At 39.8% G+C, this 18,536-nt stretch overlaps 1 protein-coding gene across 1 annotated transcript in view; it reads left to right on the forward strand.

Annotated features, from left to right (window-relative positions):
- The first annotated feature begins 4,377 nt into the window (after positions 1 to 4,377).
- Positions 4,378 to 18,536, forward strand: part of BMPR1A (bone morphogenetic protein receptor type 1A) — a 128,771-nt gene continuing 114,612 nt past the window's right edge. Inside the window, exon 1 of the mRNA XM_064487967.1 lies at positions 4,378 to 4,568. The gene's annotated coding sequence lies outside the window, so the exon portion shown is untranslated. The remainder of the gene's footprint in view (positions 4,569 to 18,536) is intronic.

Consider the following 18,536-nt stretch of genomic DNA (forward strand, 5'->3'; position numbering starts at 1 on the left):
AGTGCATGCTTAGCATGCATGAGGTCCTGGGTTCAATCCCCAGCGCCTCCTCTAAGAATAAAGAAATAAGCCTAATTACCTCCCCCTACCAAAAAAAAAAGTGTAATAGATCATAACGCCACTGCTCTCGGGACAGAGAAAGGCAGGGTTGTAAGGGCAGTGAATCGCTGCAGGTTGGGGAAGAACAGATTGACCACGGGCTGAGGGGAGCTGAGATGGGGAGGCCCCAGCTCCAGGTGTTGGTGGGAGGAGCTCCAGCCCGTAGGCAGTACCCGACAGCCAGAGAGCAGTGAGCAAACAATAGGTGTGTTGTCCAGGAGAGCAGCAGCCATCAGGATGTCCAACTTGAGGTAATGGAGGAAAGGAGGCCTGATAGATGCCTAGAATACGGACGCAGAGAATCGAGGAGCAAAGCTGAAGGCAAACAAGCATCACCAGCAGGGGTATCTGTTAGCGCACAGCAGAGTGTGTGTTGTAAGGCTGGGGCCGACTCCAGAGAGCACAGTCCAGACCACAGGCAGAGAAAATTAAGTTCCATGCAGGTTGAAAGGCCAGGGCTTCAAGAGCAAGAAAAGGGCTGTGAGTTAGTTCTTAGAAGGGGGCCAACGTTAGGGCTCCCCAAGTAAGTAGCAAAGGCAGCAGGAGGCTGGCTCCTGGGCTCGGGACTGGGGTGCTGAGAATTCTTCCTGCCACAGGGCCAGGAAAGGTCTGGGCTCGATGGTAAAGGGTGTGCTGACAGTAGGGAGAGGACTACAGAGATCACAGACAAGGCAGGACCAAGTGGTGACTGCTTTGCAGCAAAAGCCTCATTAAACCATTTTTTTTAATTGAAGTAAAGTTGACTTACAATGTTGTGTTAGTTCCTGGTGTACAGCGAAGTGATTCAGTTATATATACATATATATTCTTTTTCATTATAGGTTATTACAAGCTACTGAATAGAGTTCCGTGTGCTACACAGTAGGACCCTGTTGTTTATCTATTTTGTACATTACACCATCTTTTAATCATAGTAAACAAGTGCTTTGAAACAAAGAGAAATGAAAATGGAAATGGGAAAAGGAGCAAGTCATTTACAAGGAAAACTAGAAGGGGAAGTAAAAAATAGTATATTATTACAAAGAAAAGAACAAATTTCATTTTTTAAACTTTTCTTTATTTTGTGCACTGAATTACATTTACATATAACCATCTTTTTTTACTCTTAAACACAATTTCTGTTTCGGCTTGGTCCTTCTAAACCATGACAGGGTACTATTAACCAATAAAATGATGTAGTCATGTCCATGCTGAAAAATGTAGATGTTTCCTCTGCTCTTCACAACACTTCTGTCCTAAAGTATCACTCTGCCAAGGACGTCCCTTCACCAGTCCCTCCTTACTAGACTCATTTATCTTTGTATCTACAATGATTTAGTGCTGCCTTTGCCTCATAAAGTCTTTACAAGAGGAAAATGACTTTGAATGGATTAACTTGGATTAATCTACTGAGTTAACGCCTTCCCTGAAAGCAGAACTCTCCATTTCACTGAAGATGGTATAACCCATAGTTTCTCTGACCTCCCCCACCGGCTTCACCCTTTCAACATAGTCCAAGTCACCCTCTAAAACTGGGTCTTGATGGCAAGATTCAGAAATGCTTAAGAGGAAATTCTATCCTTATCTCGCTCATTCATTTAACAAATATTGAGCACTTGTTCTGTGCCAGGAAGGAGGCTCTGAGGAAACAGCTGAGAACAAGATTGACAAGGTCTTTGCTCACATGGCATTTACATTCTAGTGGGTCAGAGAAACTCAGATCGTAAACAAATAACTAAATGATCAAGGAAATTTCATACAGTAAAAAGTGGCATAAAGAAAATGAAAACTGGCTTTGTTGGAGTGCTAATTTAAGACAGGTGCTCAGGGAAGGTGTCCTTGAGGATCTGAGAGTGGCAGAAGGGTGATTTCCCATTCCAAATTAATACCATGTGGTTTGGGCATGCAGTGATCACGCTTGCGATCTATACCTCAACCAAATTGTGCAGAGCCAAAAGTCCCATTTCCAGCCCATTCTGTTAACCTACTTAAAGGAAAACCATCACATTAGAGAATGTTAAATTGAGACCCTGAGGTGTTGCCTTTGAGTTTGGGGGCCAGACCATACGTGTCCAGATGTTTCCTTGGGCTTCCTGGCTGCTCTTGTTCATTTAGTGGGCAGGCAAACCGGAGAAACAGGCTAGCATGCATACACATGCCGGGAGCCAGAGAAAATAACCATGCTCTGCTCACTTGTTGGTAGGTAGGTTGTCTGCCGTGATAATGGTTAAGGATCTAAGCCTGGGCGCTAAGTTGGGCCTTATCCATGAAGAGCAAAAGGATGTCAAGTAAAATTCCCAAAGACTTGAATACGAGATCCTTTTGTAGAGAAGCACAGATATCATGACTTAAAATTTGATTCTTCTTATTTGCTCTCATTTCTATAGTGGTATACAACACAACCTAGACAACACCAGTTTGTACGTTTGGGAAACTTGATGCACTAAAAGTTCCAACCTGAGAGTATCTATTTTATAGACTGATTCATATGCCTGAAAATTGAACTAGGCTCTAGAGAGTATATTAACACATTGTCATGGTTTTATCTGCCATGACACATTGCTCAGCATGCATCAATGAGTTCTTTGGCCAATCAGTCTGAATCTCCTCCAGCCAAAGTTCTACCCTTTCCCCTACAATTGAAGCAGTGTTACATGTAGAAAACTTGAGTGACAGATTTTAGGTGATGCAGGGGAACTATGTACCGTACATTCATCCTGCCCAGCAGGATACTATAATCCATGACTTTCAAACCTGAGACAGCTAGAGTTCAAGAAGACAAAGAATAAACAGAATTGGAAAATAATTTGGAATTACAGAGGGTTTGTGAGGCATTAAGGGCAAAGGGGGAGAAAAGGGGACAGAATAAAAGATGAACAAAATAATCTTTAAACGAGAATGTAAGGGAATTTAGCCATTTAAACAATAATATAAGGAAATACTCTGGAATCTAAACTTCTCTCAAGGGAGAATGTGTGTAAAAACAAGCATCAGTGCCAGGCACATTCTTTTCCTTGCCTCTCTCTTTTACTCACAGTTTAAACAGCGATTTTATAAAGAGAACTTTAAAAAGAGTATCTTTTGTAAAGAGACTTAATTTAACACCAAACATTCGTTGGAAGACTTACCAAAGAGATCAAGGTCACATTTGGTTGATAAAAAGAGGCCTATACTGTCTCCACATACAGGACATTAAATACTTTTAACAGCATTTTCCAAAGAACGAGGAGAAATGGAAGGAAAGAGGGAGTGACAATTATCTACATCTTCCAAATGGAGGGAATGAGACTCCGGAGGGTAATCGAGGTCACCAGAGTGAGCCAAAGGTAGAGAAAGGAGCAGTATTTATAGTCCGCTGACTTCAGTCCTGTTGGGCTAACGCCGCTCCTCATCTTTGCCTTTGGAATTCACAGGCTCGCAGATCACAGGGCCCCCGGGAGGGCCTGGCCTAGGAGCTCCTGGACCGACGCGGAAATGCTTTTTTCCCCTGCAGCTCACTCGGAGCCCGGACGGGGCTCCACCTCCACCTCCCTACCTGTGCCTTGGCACCTTGGCAAAGAGCCCAGAAAGAGAAGCCGGGGAGCGGTGGGTGAATAATGGATGCAGTGTGGCTACATTTTTCTTTTCTTTGTCGCAACCACTACTACCACGACCAGGCAGTTCCCAGCCGTGGTGTGTGAATTCCGAGCGATCAGGCTTATTTCGCGCGCGCCGAGCTGCGCTCGCGCGCAGTATGAGTTTGTCGGAGGAGGGGTCCACGCGAAGGAACCCAGGAGAACAGGCAGTCCGTGGGGGCCCGGCCCGCGAGCAGCACACGGCTGCGGTGTCCCCGCCGCTCCTCCGCGCTCGGTCGTGTGCGGCCCCGCGTCTCCTCGACGCGGCCTCCGGAGACGAGCTGGCCCCGCCACGGCGGCGGTGGGGCGGCTCGGTGAGGAGGGGACGGCGGGGCCGCGCGGAGGAGAAGCCCCCGCCTCCACCCCCTCAGCAGCCCGGCGCCCCCTTGCCGGCTGCCGGCCCTCCTCGCCGGCAGCAGGGCGCCGAGCCCCGCGGACCCTTCGGGTGCTTCCGCCACGCTCTCGGCTCCTTTCGGCTCCCGGGCGGGGCGGGAGCCCTCCCAGTGCGCGCGCGCTGCGCAGAGTCTCGCGGAGGCCCGCCCCTCCCCCCAGGACCCGCGCCCGCGCCGCCACCCCCCTCCGTGCGAGTGTCGGCTGCGGCGGCGGCGGCTGCCGAGATTGGAATCCGCCTGCTGGCGCTCGGCGAAGGAGGAGGGAGGAGGGCGAGGAGGGCGGGGAGGGCGGGTAGGAAGGCTCGGGCTCCGGCGCGTCGGTCCGCGGGAGACGAGGATCGAACGGCCGCGCGAGGGGCGACCGGGCTGGGGCCGCTGCACGCCCAGGGCGGAGGCCGAGCCGGGCCCCCGCCGCGCCCCGGCGGCTCGCCGCGCCCACCCCGCTCCGCGCCGAGGGCTGGAGGATGAGTTCCCCGGGGTCCGGGTGAGTTGGCTCGTCCGGAGAGTGCGTGTGCGCGTCGTCAGGGGCCGGCCGCGGCGGGGAGGCCGGCGCGGGCTCGGGGCGAAGTTTCTGGGGGAGCCGGGTGCGCGCGGGAGGCCCGAGCCCGTGGACCGCCAGGCCCGGCAGCCCCGCAGGGTCCCTGCCGCCCGGGCTGTGTCAGGCCGCGGCCGACTGGGCCCCGCCGCCTGGGTCCCGGCCTTGCGGGAGACCCGGGCCCCCCGGCCGCCCGACGTCGATCCCTGGCTGCCCCCCGCGACGTCCCTGCCGCCGGGGCCCTCTTTGTTCCCCACCCCCGGGTTTCAGGCCGAGTTTGGGGAGGCGGTGTGGGCGAAAGCCGCCTCCGAGGACGCTTCTTGAATCCTTAAATGGGAAAGGCGCTCACCTCCCTCGCCTGGGAGCTGCAAGGGTGATATTCGCGACTTGTCTATTACGCTTCTCCAAAAAAAAAAAAAAAAGGAAACGAATGTCTGTTTCGTGGGGCGGTAGAACCGAGAGGAAGTGCCAGCCCTCCCGCAAAACTTGCCCGCAGGAAGGTGCCAGGTTTCTCGGAGGTTCACCTGTTGTCCTGCGCCGCCTCTGCTGCCATGTCTGTTGTGATTCTGCACTTCAGTTTCTGAAAACTTTCTGCTGGATTGAGTGTAACCCCCCCTCCTTTTTTTTTTTTTTTTCTTGCTTTTTTTTCCCTCTTGCTTTCTTGCTTTCCAGACTCCTAGTGGAAAGGTTTGGCAAGAAAAAAAAATAGCTTGCGTCAGGGAAGAAAAATAATGTGCTGTGTGTTAGGGTCTGGCGTTTTGCGACTTTCAGGCTCTCGGATGTTTTAATTTGGTCAAAGTGCTGCAGGTTTTCTCTTTTAAATGGTTAGCAAACTGTTCTGAGTACATAGTACGAACTTGGCACGTTCACCTGTGTTACGTCATTTAATCCTTAGGATAATCCTGGTTATTGTATTCCTCATTTTTTAAGACGAGGAAAAAGAGACGCAGAGAGGTTAAATAACTTGTCTCAGCCGGGATTTGAACCCAGGATTTTCTCTGTTGTTTTAGGGTCTGTTAAAGTGAGGGCATACGAAGAGTTAAACAACAACAACAACAAAAAGCCTTTCTCTGCGAACACTTTTAGGTTTAGGAGCACTTTTTAGTTACTCATACTTGAAATGATCGCTTGAGTTGATTTTGTTGCTTGAGCTGAAAACAACTCCTTTACTGTATTTATTTATGAGAGGAGTTCAACTCTGAATTAAAGTAGAATGTAACTTAATGTTTACCACTGTTTTCACTTACTGAAATAAAAAGTTTGTAAACTAGAATTTTATTTAGATATTTAAAATTAAAGCTAAAATACAGGCAGTTCTGGGCTAGAAATGGTGTGAAGTTTACAAAAGGCCAGTTGAAATTTAGAATGCACTTTTAATGGAATCAGTATTCCACTCCTGTTCCCCCCCCACACCCCTTCTCCATAGAATTCATTTCAAACTTTTTCTCCTTTCTTCACTTACACCCTTTACTGAAGATTGAGATATCCAGTGGGAGCTTCTTCCAGAATTTACTAGATTCCTTCTGTCTTCCTGCTTCTTTCCTTCCATCTCAGTGGAAAAATATTTTTTGTCCTTCTTACTAGTTAACACTTTTTTATTTCATTTTTCTCTTCTTTCTTTAGTAGAGTGTATGAGTTACACTTTTGTCTTAGGATTCTTAAAAGTACAGATGTGCTTAAGACTTCTTCAGTTCGCAAAAAACCTTCCCTTGAGTCCACTACTCCCTCAGGCTGTCTTTTTGCTGCCTTTCCTTTTCAGATCATATTAAGATTTAAAAAGTTTTGTCCGTATAAAAGTAATACATGTTTCTTAAAGAAAAATAGAGCAAAATTGAAGTAAATTAAAATTCATCCTTTGTAATCCCATCTCTAGACATTGCCAAGAGTAGTTTACTTTTCCTGCCTTTACTTCATGACATCTGTTCACTTCTTAACCCCTTGTTATCTGGATTTTGTCTTCACAAAGGTCACCTATAACCTAATAAATGCATTTAAGCCCCCTTTCTAAGTCAGCTGGAGCTTTTTGTAGCGTTTAACATCGACCTCTCATTCTTGAAATGCCTTTCCTTGGCTATCATTCACCTAACCATTTCATTTTAGTGAATACTTACTATGTTCTAACATAACCCACAAGGCAGTGGTAGGCAACAACAGGTATGGCCTGTGCCCTCATAGAGTTTAAAGTCTACTGAGGGAGACATATGTTGAAGAATGAATTCTATAATTAAATATGATTGTATAATTAAAGTGTGGAGTATTATAAGAGCTTAAAATGGGGACCTGACGTGGTGCTTGTGTGTGCTGGGAGAATCTCAGAAGGTATTAAAAATGTTACTTTGGAACCCTGTGACAATTCTGAAGGGCGAGTATAAATTAACTAGATGAAAAGAGGGCTTCTGTGACATTATACTATTTTGTTGTTCTTTGCCCCCTTTCTGGTCTTCCTTCTTCCCAATTAATGTAAGTGTTCTCCAAGTTTCACTTCTCAGATTATTTTTCTGTATTTCTCTGGTCCTTTGACATTATTGTTTCAGACCCTTCTGTCTGAATAATTCTCTTCTGTCAAATAATATTCTTTTTTTCTCTTCTGCGCTTGCATCCCTGTTTTTCCAATTGTTTTATGCACATCTATACCTGATTATTCAGGTTCAGAGTGAACTCTTTCTTCTTCCCAGACTTGTTTCCCTGTATACCTGATTTCTGTTGATGTTGTGCCAAACCCACACCTTTCCCCATTCCATCGCATCTTGTCTGTAGCCAGCGTCTGTTGGTTCTACTTTCATGGTATTGTCAGTCTCCTCTCTGTTCCCGCTAACTCTGGTACAGTTCTTAATACATGTTGGTGTAAACGTTATAACAGATTTTTAAAATGAGTTGGGCCGTTTTTCTTTTTCTCTTTTCAGGAGCAGTGTAGACTTGGGATTATCTTTTACTTGAGAGTTTGGCAGACCTCACCTATAAGAGCGTTCAGGCTTAGATTTTTTTTTTTTCCCCCTAGAGAGGAATCTGAGTACCATTTCAGTTTATTTAATAGCTGTTGCTCTGTGTAGTTATCTACTTGTTATGTGAATTTTTGTGTTTAATGTTTTTCTCCAGAAATTTATTTATTGAGCTTTCAAATCTAGTGTTATTTGATTTTCACGCAGTTCTTTTTTCTTTAAATTTCTTTGACTTGATATACTTGTACACAGTATTATATCCCATGTATATATTTGTATATTTGAAAATTTTCAACCTTTTTCCCTATTTTATTAAGATATAAGTTGTATAGCATAATGATTTGACTTAAATACATCATGAAATGATTATCGCAACTTGAGTGAACATGTCATCTCATATAGATACAAAATTAAAGAAATAGAAAAGCAATTTTTTTCTTGTGATGAGTACTCCTAGGTTTCACTGTCTTACCAGCTTTCGTATATAACACAGCAGTGTTAATTATATTTATCACGTTGTACATTACATCCCTAGTATTTACTTATCTTGTAACTGGAAGTTTTTACCTTTTGACACTTATTTGTCTTAAAAAAAAAACTTTATTGAAATTTAATTTATATACAGTAATATGCACACGTGTTAAAGGTGCAGTTCTGTGAGTCACTTGGTCTTTTAAGGTGATTTTTATATAAATAGAATGTGTCTGTAACTGGCTTTGTTGTATATTAAAATAATACATGGTCTAGCCTAGCAGAGACGGGACATCAGTTATAGTAGTACTGATCTGACTTTTGGATTGTAGGAGTAGGCGGCCATGGAGAGAAAGGAAAAGGGGTTTACTCTCAGGCTAAATTTTGATCTAGAAAGTCTTTGCTTTCCTTCTTCCCTTTTCTACCTTTTATTAATGTTTGTGCTTTTCAGATGCCTTTTTAAAACCTCAAGGTCCATATTGACCAGGTCAGTCCAACTCTTTAACATTTATAAGATTAAATGTTGAGTTACATTGAATTATATCAACCTAAGATGCACCACAATTTTATAGACCACTTTTAAAGTAAATGTTTCTGGTTAACCTTAAGAAGCCATTGATTGATTGTAAGATGTACCCTAATTTCAGGGATGCTAAAATATGAAAAGTATATGTGCTTTAGAATTCATAAATAAGGTTTCTCTCACTTATCAAAACTCCCATTCCTTTAGTGTAGATGTTGAGAAGAATTTAAGCCACACTTACGTGGTGGGAGTGACTTAAAGCTCTACTGTTCCTATGAAAAATTATTTTTTAGGAGAAGAGGATGGTAAAATTTCAGGCACTGTAGAGAAATATGTATTTTTTGGATGATGTCTCTCACAGCTAGATATGCCAGTCTGATGTGGGGTACTTTGACCCCCAACTTTTCCCCCTTAATTTCTTTTGCTCATTTTCTGAACTCACAGGTTTTCTAAGAGCTGGTAATTTTCACAAAATAGCACAGATTCTGTAAGGGGGAATTGTGGGAGGGTTGTGATATCCAATTTTGTGAGTTATTTTAAAAGACAGTAGTATTTATATATTATCATTAACAATCATCATATACTTAGTTTTTAGGAAAGTACAAAAATAATTGTGAATGTTTGGATAACTTATTAAATCATAGTCGTAATATTTGTCAATTTTTATAGCCAATATTTTAAAGGCTAAAAAAAATAGAAAATGAATGATGTGTTCAGAGATCCCCAGTAATGTTTTTTGAAGAAAGCACTAATTAGAGTAGGGTCTTAAGCCAATCAGATGATTAGTAGAATCTCATAGTGGACTCAGTGGGTCCCTAAACCAAGTTCATAGGGGCGATTAAATAGATGTAACAGCATACACTGAATCAATAAGAAAAGATATTCTTGGGTATCTTTTATTAAAAACAGGTGAATCTGAGCTCCTCTGATGTTGTGGATGTTGTTATTCTTACTTCTATACTTTCATGTTTCTGATGAACCTTGTTTTCTTACTGTATATGTTTGTTGTACCACTAATAACATCTGAGACAGTGAAGCTTGGCTGTTGGTCTACCTGTATAATTGGCTGTTCACTTAAGGAGGATGGGGGTATGTCAAGTGTGGGGATAAAATAATCAGGTTTGCAGTTTAGTGAGATGAGTTAACATAGTGGAGAATCAGTGTGAAGAAAAGAAGACTGGAGACACTGAAACTTGTAGGGAGGCTGTTCCATCCTGGCTCAGACTAGAATGGTGGCAGGTAATTAGGGCTCAGAATGGACAGGACTTGCTAATTAGCTATGGGAGAGAGACAGAATGGGATTGTCAAGAATGATTCCCAGGTTTCTAGCTTGAAAACCTGTTAGGGTAGATAGATGTGTGTTGTTGACTAAGATGAAAAATGTGGAGGGAGAGCTGGGTTGGTGGAGGAAGATAATTAGTTTTGATCACATGGGGTTTGAGATTCCTCTGAAAACAACCAAACAGAGATTTCTACTTGGCAATTGCATACATGGGTCTGGAGTTTGACAGAGGTTTGGGCTGGAAGTAGACATTTGGGAGTGATTAACATGTAAGTTGTATATTCCAGCAGCGGGAGTTGGATGACTCTCTCAAGTGACTTTTGCTAGGAAGTGACAAACCCAACCCAAATTAGCTTAAAGAGGAAAAAAGGTTCCCCACCCCTCACATTTTTGAAAAGACTAGAAATAGGCATGGCTGGATCTAAATGTTCAGATGATGTAATTGGGAGTGTGTCTTCTCTGCTATCTGTTTTTTTGGCCCCATTTTTCAGGCTGGTACTTTCATCTAGCAGAGGAGGACCACTGGCATCTCCAGCCTTATATGGGCCTTATTGCTGTGGATTCAAGAGAGGGAAAATGATCTCTTTCCCAGGTGCATGTATTCTGTCTCACGGAGAGATTCTTATTGGATCTACATAGAGTCTGGGGTACCATCATTGGCCAGACCTGGCTTACATGCCCACTGGAGCAGTCTGGGACTGGTAGCCTTCTTGGAGCCATGTGAGATCAGCAAATGGTTGTTTCCCCAAAGAAAGGATGGCTCTGGGCAGGTAAACAACATAAATCCACTATTTTTGGTTCTTAACCTTTCAAAGCCTTTTTTTTTTTTTTTTTAAGTATCTGAAGAAAAATACACAAATACAACAATTAGATGTATAATTTCATGTTTATGTTATGGACTGCATATCCTAGGACAGCCCTGAGAAACACCAATTTAAGACCGAGGTAGAGAAGATAGACATTAAATAATCTCACCAACAATTATCTAATTATAATTATGTTAAGATATACAAAAGGGACGTACAGGCAGCTTATAAGAGTATGTAATAAGGAGACCTGGTCTGTTTAGAGTGCAGGTGCTTTGGAAGGCTTTCCTGAGAAAGTGACCTATAGAGTGAGATGCTGGACCAGAAAGGGGAGGGAGAATGTTCCTGGAAGTATTCAGTAGTTTTTACAGCAAATGTTTTTTGCTTTTTAAAAAAAACTATGAAAGTAATACACCTTTTGTGGGTGTATTTGGAAAAATGAAAAATTATAAAGAAGCAGCAAAACACTTTTAAGTTTTTTCTGATTTTTAAAAATAAACTAACATCTAGTAGTGGTGTTGCCACTAAGTTTACCGTGCAGTCTTGTGTGCTACGCTAAACCTATCTGGATCTCAGTTCTCTTATCTTAAAAAGTGAAAGGACGTAGTGAACTTCAAGACCATTTTTTGCTTAAAGAAAAAAATTCCATGACTTTAATGTTAGTTGCTGAAATTGCAGGTCTTATAATGCTTTTGGTCTTGATGACATCACTGGATTTCTGACTTTTGGCTGAAAAGTCACTCTTCTTGCCTTGGCAACCACTTTAAGTAATGAAGGGAATGGCTTATGACTAGTGGTGTTCTTGCATGCCCTGCTTTCTTATCTCCTCTTTTGAGCTTTTTTTTTTCCTTTAGCTTTTAGGTAAATTATCTGAAATGTTACAGGTTTTCAATTTTAAAACTGGAGGAGGCTTGCAGGATTGTGGTACTGTTTTGTGTATATTGAAATTTGTAGATAGTTTTCTTACTTGAAGTTGAAATATTTGTATAAGGAATATAAGATCTTGAATGTCTTACATTTGCATTGAATAAGTCTATTTTAGATTTTTGGCTAACAGGAGCCCCTGATGGGAAGTGTCGGGCAAGGTAAAGGCTGTTAAATTTTGGTGAAGTTCTTAAAACTTACATATTTTTCAAAAAAAATCATTTAAAAATGTCATGAAATAAATATTTCAACAGTAACTACCCAGAAGTATCTTACATATATACCAAATCAACAAAATACAGTTACTTGATGACAGGTAATTTTTATTGTCTCCATTTCAGTAATCTTTCATATAATGAAAATGTTGAGGAAAAAACCTGCTTTTTGAATTTATATGTGTGTATCTGAGTAAAGAAGAAAAGTTAATCTTCCTGAAATAGTGCTTTAGTCATCATCTCTACTTGTTAAACATTTTTCTCTGGTTTCTTATTTGCTTACAATATAACATTTAAATTATCTCATTCAGATTGGCCTTCTGCTCTGGCCCAGTCTGCCTTTTCTGCTTTATTCACTTCCTATTAGCCTGTGTCACCTAAATATTCAGTTCTGGGTTTGGGTTCAGAATCCTTAGGAACATTGCTGTCTACTATGGTAGCCTAAATCATATGTGATTGTTAAATATTTGAAATATGGCTAGTCTGAATGTGCACCAGATTTTGAAAATAGTACTGAAAAAGAATGTAAAATATCTTGTATTTTGGAAGTATTAATTACATATTGATATGATACTGTTTTAAATATGTTGGGTTAAATAGTTTTTTTTTTTATTCTTTTTGCTTCTTTAATTTGGCTACTAAAAAATTTAAAAGTATGCACTATATTTACAGTGCTACCTTTCCTTGCCTCTATTCGTTGCTCATCACAATACTTCAAAATCTAGTGTATATCCTGTCTCTTCTGTGAAGCCTTCCTCAGTGGTCCAAGGCTAAAAGTTAGATCTTCTACATTATCTGAAGGCAGTATTTTGATGTTTCTCATACCATCTATTAATATATTAGATTTCTTTACTGTAAGCCTTTTCAGCTTTTAATCTAGTGAAGCTCCAATGTCATTTCCCTAACTATATGTTACCATTAGAACCCTCCTTTGTTTTTTGTGTTTACAGAAGTTACACATAACTTGTGGTTAAAACTTCAAATAATACAGATGTGAAGTAGAAAGTGAGTCTTCTATAATCCGCCCCACCCCCAACAGATTACCACTGTTAAAAGTAATGCAGAGAGAAGTATAATCTTTCTTTGCCATTGTCTTCGTTTCTTCCTCTTTCCTTCTCCCTGTTTTCCAAAAAATGCGGTCATACTCTGCATCATTTTCTTTAACTTTCTGTTTTCACTGAATATATAGCAGGACTCTTTAAGTCAGTACATTCAGTACATGCCAATTTCCTCATTCTTTTTTAGTAGTAGAGTAGTATTGAGTATACCGTGTTTATCAGTTGCCTCTTGATGAATATTTAGATTGCTTCCAATTTGTTTGTTTGTTTTGCATTACAAACAGTGCTGTGGTGCTGTACATATCCTGTGAGACTATTTTTATTTTATAGGATGAATTCTTAGAAATACACCTACTGTAAGAGAAGCCACGGAGATTTGATACAGTGCCAAACTGCTCTGCAGAATCTTCGTAACAGTTCATGTTCCAATCATTAGCGTTTTCCCATGTTCCCCCCTCCTCTCACCAGGACAGTAACATCAGTCTGTTTTAATCTTTGCCAGTTTGCCAGCTGAAGAAATATTATTATAGTTTTAATCTGTGTTTCTTTGATTATGAGTAAGGTTGAGCAATTTTATATGTTTTTTGGCACTTTGCATTTCTCTGTTCTTTGTTCATGTTTCTAATCTGTTTATTTTTTTCTTACTCATATGTAGGAACTCTTGGGGTATGGATATTAACCCTGACATGTTGCATTTGCTTTTTTATTTGTCATTTGTTTTTTATTTTTGTTTATAAAAACTAGTTTGCTGTTGTAAAAGCGTTAAGAACAAAAAATAAGAAGTTTAAGTTGTCTTATACTCTTAATTTATTTTATAAGCTCCTTAGTTGTCGAATTTTGTCCTAAAATGTTTTGTTTTGCCGACAGTACTAGTTCAGTGCTGTGTACAAAGTAAGTGTTCAAATATATGTATGTGTTGATGGGGAAGGGGTCCAGAATAAACTACTGTGGCATAAAAATTATTTTGAGCTGAAGACATTTGATAAAAGACTTTTTTTCTGAACCCCTTTATCTGCCTAAAAGCAGAGCCTCTCAGAACTCAGTTGTTGTAAATCCGCTTCCCAGAGTTTCAAAAGCAGAGAAGATTGACTCTTAATCACTAGAGAGGAGAAGAGAGGGAAAGCGGGCATCACACCTAAACTGACATTGTCACACAGAAAGATCCTATCTCCTGTGTATTCACCTAATGGTCCACCACTTATATTTTCTCAAAGTCATTTGTTTTCTTATAAATGTCCTTCTTCCCCTCCCTTTCTCCTATCAAGATGGCATATAAGCCTCAAATTTCAACTGCCTTCTTGAGTCACATTTTTCTGTAAACTGTGGTAAGTGAATAAAAGTCTGTCTTTTCTCTTGCCAGTCTGTTGTCAGTTTAATTTGCAGGCCTCCAAATCCTGAACCTAAGAGGATAGAGGAAAATTTTTTACTCCCAGGCAACGACCAGATTGATTTTTTTCTGGCTATTAGAGCAAAGGATAATAAGCAAGTGAAGGTTCTCTAAAAATAGTTAAGTATTTAAAGTATAAAAAGCATAAGTCAAATTTCTTAAAACTACATTTTTCACAATGTGTTATCCAAAACTAAACATTTGTTGAATGAAGTAGAATAAACTATTAGAGAGACACACCCCTCTCCCTGAATATTTTCCTACAATAATATTATTATTATTTGTTAATCAAGTGGCATAATTACTCTAATTGTGTTGACTAAAGCCTTTGTTCTTAAGTTATTCACTGTTTCTTGTTCTTTCTTAGCATCTTATCAGTTTGCATAAAAGATGGTATGTGACAGGTTCCGCTGGTCACATCATTGAGAAGAAACAACAAGAAAAGTCATTCAGTTAAGGTTAAATAAAATCTTTGTACAAAGAAGGTCCTTAATTTATTAAAAGAATGAAAGAATCTTGTAGTCTGTACCTTACTACTTTCTGTTTACTAGGTTTTTGACCTTGACCAAAGTAGTTAATCTTCCTAAGCCTTATTTCCTGCTGTGTAAAATGAGGATAACAATAGTCCTCTTGTGGGGTTACTGTAAAGACTAAATGAATGAGTGCGGTTAAGCACTGAGCACCAGTCTTGTCACATAGTGATGCTTAATAAATGTTAGTGATGATGAATATTTGTGTGTGAGAAGTTGAGGTTAGTTTTATCTTCAAAAGCAAATTTGAATGGTTCCATATATAGGGTCTTTGAAAATTAAATCCCAGTACCCTCTGAAAGTATGTGCTATTTTTGTCCACGTTATTAATACTGACATTTGAATTTGCAAAGTAATTCTGTGTGCAAACAGTACTAGCAAATTGACATAGGAGGTTTTGTTGCTTTTGCTGTTTTGTACATCAAGAATCTGAGGCTAATGAAGGTTAGTTGTCCCACCAAGGTCAAATAAGTAAAAGTAAGTAGAATCAGACTTTCTTAGTTATCTCAGAATGGGGACCAGGACCCCAGAGTTAAGTATAAAGTGAAGTCAAGGACTCTACAATGTACAAAAGCCTAAGCACTTGCTGCCCTGAATCCTTTCCAGGGCTTGTTAAGATGTAACAGAAACCCATAGAAAATGAAGGGGAGGAGAATTGTGCCACAGTGGTCACTGCAGTGGCTGGTTTGCCTGTGGGGAGCGTTGTAGTTTTGCTTCCTTCTTCCTCCCTTGGGGTCACCTTCCTTTAGAAGCTTAGTTTGGGGAGGTCTAAGAGAACTAGTCCTGAAGGTTAGGAATACCAGCAGAAAGTGCAGTGGGCCACCTCATTATGTAGATGGTAGTCACTATGCACCTGATTGGTTTATCTTTGCCTATTTGAGCAAGGGCTAAAGGAAACTGGGGAGAAATCACAATGTGGACAGAGAGGGTGGCAGTGGACCAGCCTGCATTTGTTTTGAATTTCTCTTAGTTCAGGTGATCATGAAGAATGTAACCAGGCTGTAGTCATCTTGACAGGAGGGAGCAAAAGTTACAAGAGGTTGAGCTGAAGCAGATCTTTAGGTAGGGGAATGTACACTGGGTTAGAGCCCCTCACCTCTCAGTTACCAGAAAGCTCCAGTTTGTCCCCAGAAGAAAGGCCATCATTTGGCTACCTGTGATACAGACGATATAGTTTGTATTAGCCAGGGAAGTGGCAACACCACAGAGCACTATTTTTATAGTCCTCAGATGTTGAGACAGTTTATTCTGTTCTCCCTCACCCCCACCCCCAATAGATCAGACTGCATCCCTGCCCCTGTTGAACTTTCTTGGACCATGGGCCAAGCCTAAATTTGGAGAGGAAGGAGGTGATTGAAAGACTGAAGATTAAAGATTTAAGTATCAGTAAATTGGACTGGACTTTTTAATAATTGAAAGCTACTGGAAAGCTAAAGGAATTATTCCAGATGTCATTAAGGGGTCAGAAAGGGAGATTGGACCTACCATAGTCTGGGTTAGAAACTAGAGAAAAATGAAACCTTTTTTAATGTTTTTACCAGTTTCAGACCCTTTATTAAAATTACATAAGTATCAGCTTAAGTTCCTAACTAAAGCCCCTCTGACACCAGACCCCATTCTCTTCTCTCCACAAAGCTATTAAAGTATATATACGACTGTTTGATCTTCTTAACGGTTTTGTTTCTAAGTACATTCTAATTCTGCTCAGTATAATTTAGCATTAGGCATGCCTCATTTAATTCTAACTATTTCAAATTTATAAACTGTATAGGACAACCTTTTAAATTGGAACATTAATTAAAATAGTTTATTCCTTAGTTTTTATGGACTTGGAGTTTATCAAACCTTGGGAACATTCAATAAAATAAAAAGGACTCAACAAAAAGCACTAGTTTAATATAGTTTACTTAGTGTATGATATTTTGAGCTTATAAAGTTTTAAGTTAATTTTTAGCCATTCATCTGGAAAAGATCAATGGATTTCCATTTAAAGAGTATGGAGCAGTAAAATATAAGATTGAGATGGATTAGATAAACTGTGTACCTGGCCCTATTTTAAAGTATTTTATACATATTAATCAATTTAATCCTTACAAATATTGCATGATGTAGGTATTGTTATCTGTTCCCTTTTACACATGAGGAAACTGAGGCGCAGAAGTTAAATAATTCGTCAAGGTGTGAATAGCTAGTAGTAAGTGGCAGAACTGGGATTCAAACCCAGGTAGTCTGACTTTAGAGTCTGTGTTCTTAACCACAGGATTATTTCATTCTCAAATGGAGTAGTATAATTTTAAAATGAGGATGTGTACTACACACAGACACATACGTGTTTGACTATTTTGTCCTGTTTTTATTCCCTGTTCTCCACAAAGAGTAGATAAGTTTGCCTGAGTTTGCTGTAGTGCTGCCTTAGGTACCTCGTAAAACATTATCTCCCCTCAAGGTCTAAATATATATATATTTGATGGGTTAAATTTGATTAACTCTTAACAATGAACCCCTGCTTTTTTTAAAATTTAAAATTTGGTAGAAACTATTCATAAATTTTTGATTGGTATTCTTTGACTTGACTAATGTTTGTATTGTAGAGAAAAGAATATTAAAAGGTCAGTAGAATCCAGTGCTTTTTAAGCATTCAGAACTCTTGTGAATATTTTCTTAAAATTAGTGCTCTATTATATATCTCATTTCCAAGACATGTAAGTTTAATTGTTGATAATTATACGAACTTTTTTTTTTTACAGCTTTACTGTGGCTGTTACTCTTTTTAAATTTTTTTAAATTTATTTTTTATTTTATTTTATTTTTCGGGGGATTTCATTAGGTCTATTTATTTATTTATTATTATTATTATTATTTTTAATGAAGGTACTGGAGATTGAACCCAGGACCTTGTGCACGCTAAGCATGTGCTCTACCACTTGAGCTATACCCTCCCCCATGGCTAATTGAATACTCCCCAAAGTAATTGAAATTGGAAAGATATTTGTAAAACATAATTATGTTATTCGTATTGTTTCTTAGAATACATTTAAAATCTACCATATGAGAGAACAGGAAGAAGAAAAGATTAAAAAAAAAACTGCAGCATCAATTGAAATAGAAGTGAACAAGCTCATCTAACGGGTAGTTTTTGGAGTCAGATAGGTTGAGAAATGAAACCTGTTTTTCACCTGATGATGGTGCTGAGAGTGTCCTCTGGAATATTATTAAATTGTTTATGTTGTTCCATAAAAATTACTTCAAACACATTGGTTATGGCATATAGACATTTAAAAATAATCCATTTCTTGCAGGTTTTTCTTTAAAACAAAGCAAAAGCCTTTTTTGCCTCATCACAAAAGTAGTGCTCACTGAACAAATTTAAAACACAGAAAAGCCCTGAGGAAAAAATAAAACTCCCTCAGATTCATACTAAAAGATAACATCTGTAAACATTTTGGTATACACAGTGTAAATTTAAAAAAAACTTAATGCTTCTGCCATGACTTAAGAAGTTGAGGAAATCAGTTGAATAAAGCTGAAATTCTGTTCCTACATTAAACTTGAATGTCTGAACCTGAAATATAAGACACTTAGAATTAAGGGGACAGGGAGGGGAGTTATCTAACTAGAAGTAGGAAGTTTTGGGAATGTGGCTCTCTTGTTCTAATTATCTCTTCATCTTTTTTCCTGCATATTCTCTCTTCCTTTTTCAGCTGTGCAGGTTTTAGGCTTAAAAAAAAAAGCTAAGATGTTTCAGATTTGAAGTGTTTTTCTGTAATAATGGACTAAAATAG

The sequence above is a fragment of the Camelus dromedarius genome, chromosome 8, assembly GCF_036321535.1.
Source record: "Camelus dromedarius isolate mCamDro1 chromosome 8, mCamDro1.pat, whole genome shotgun sequence".
Lineage (NCBI taxonomy): Eukaryota > Metazoa > Chordata > Mammalia > Artiodactyla > Camelidae > Camelus > Camelus dromedarius.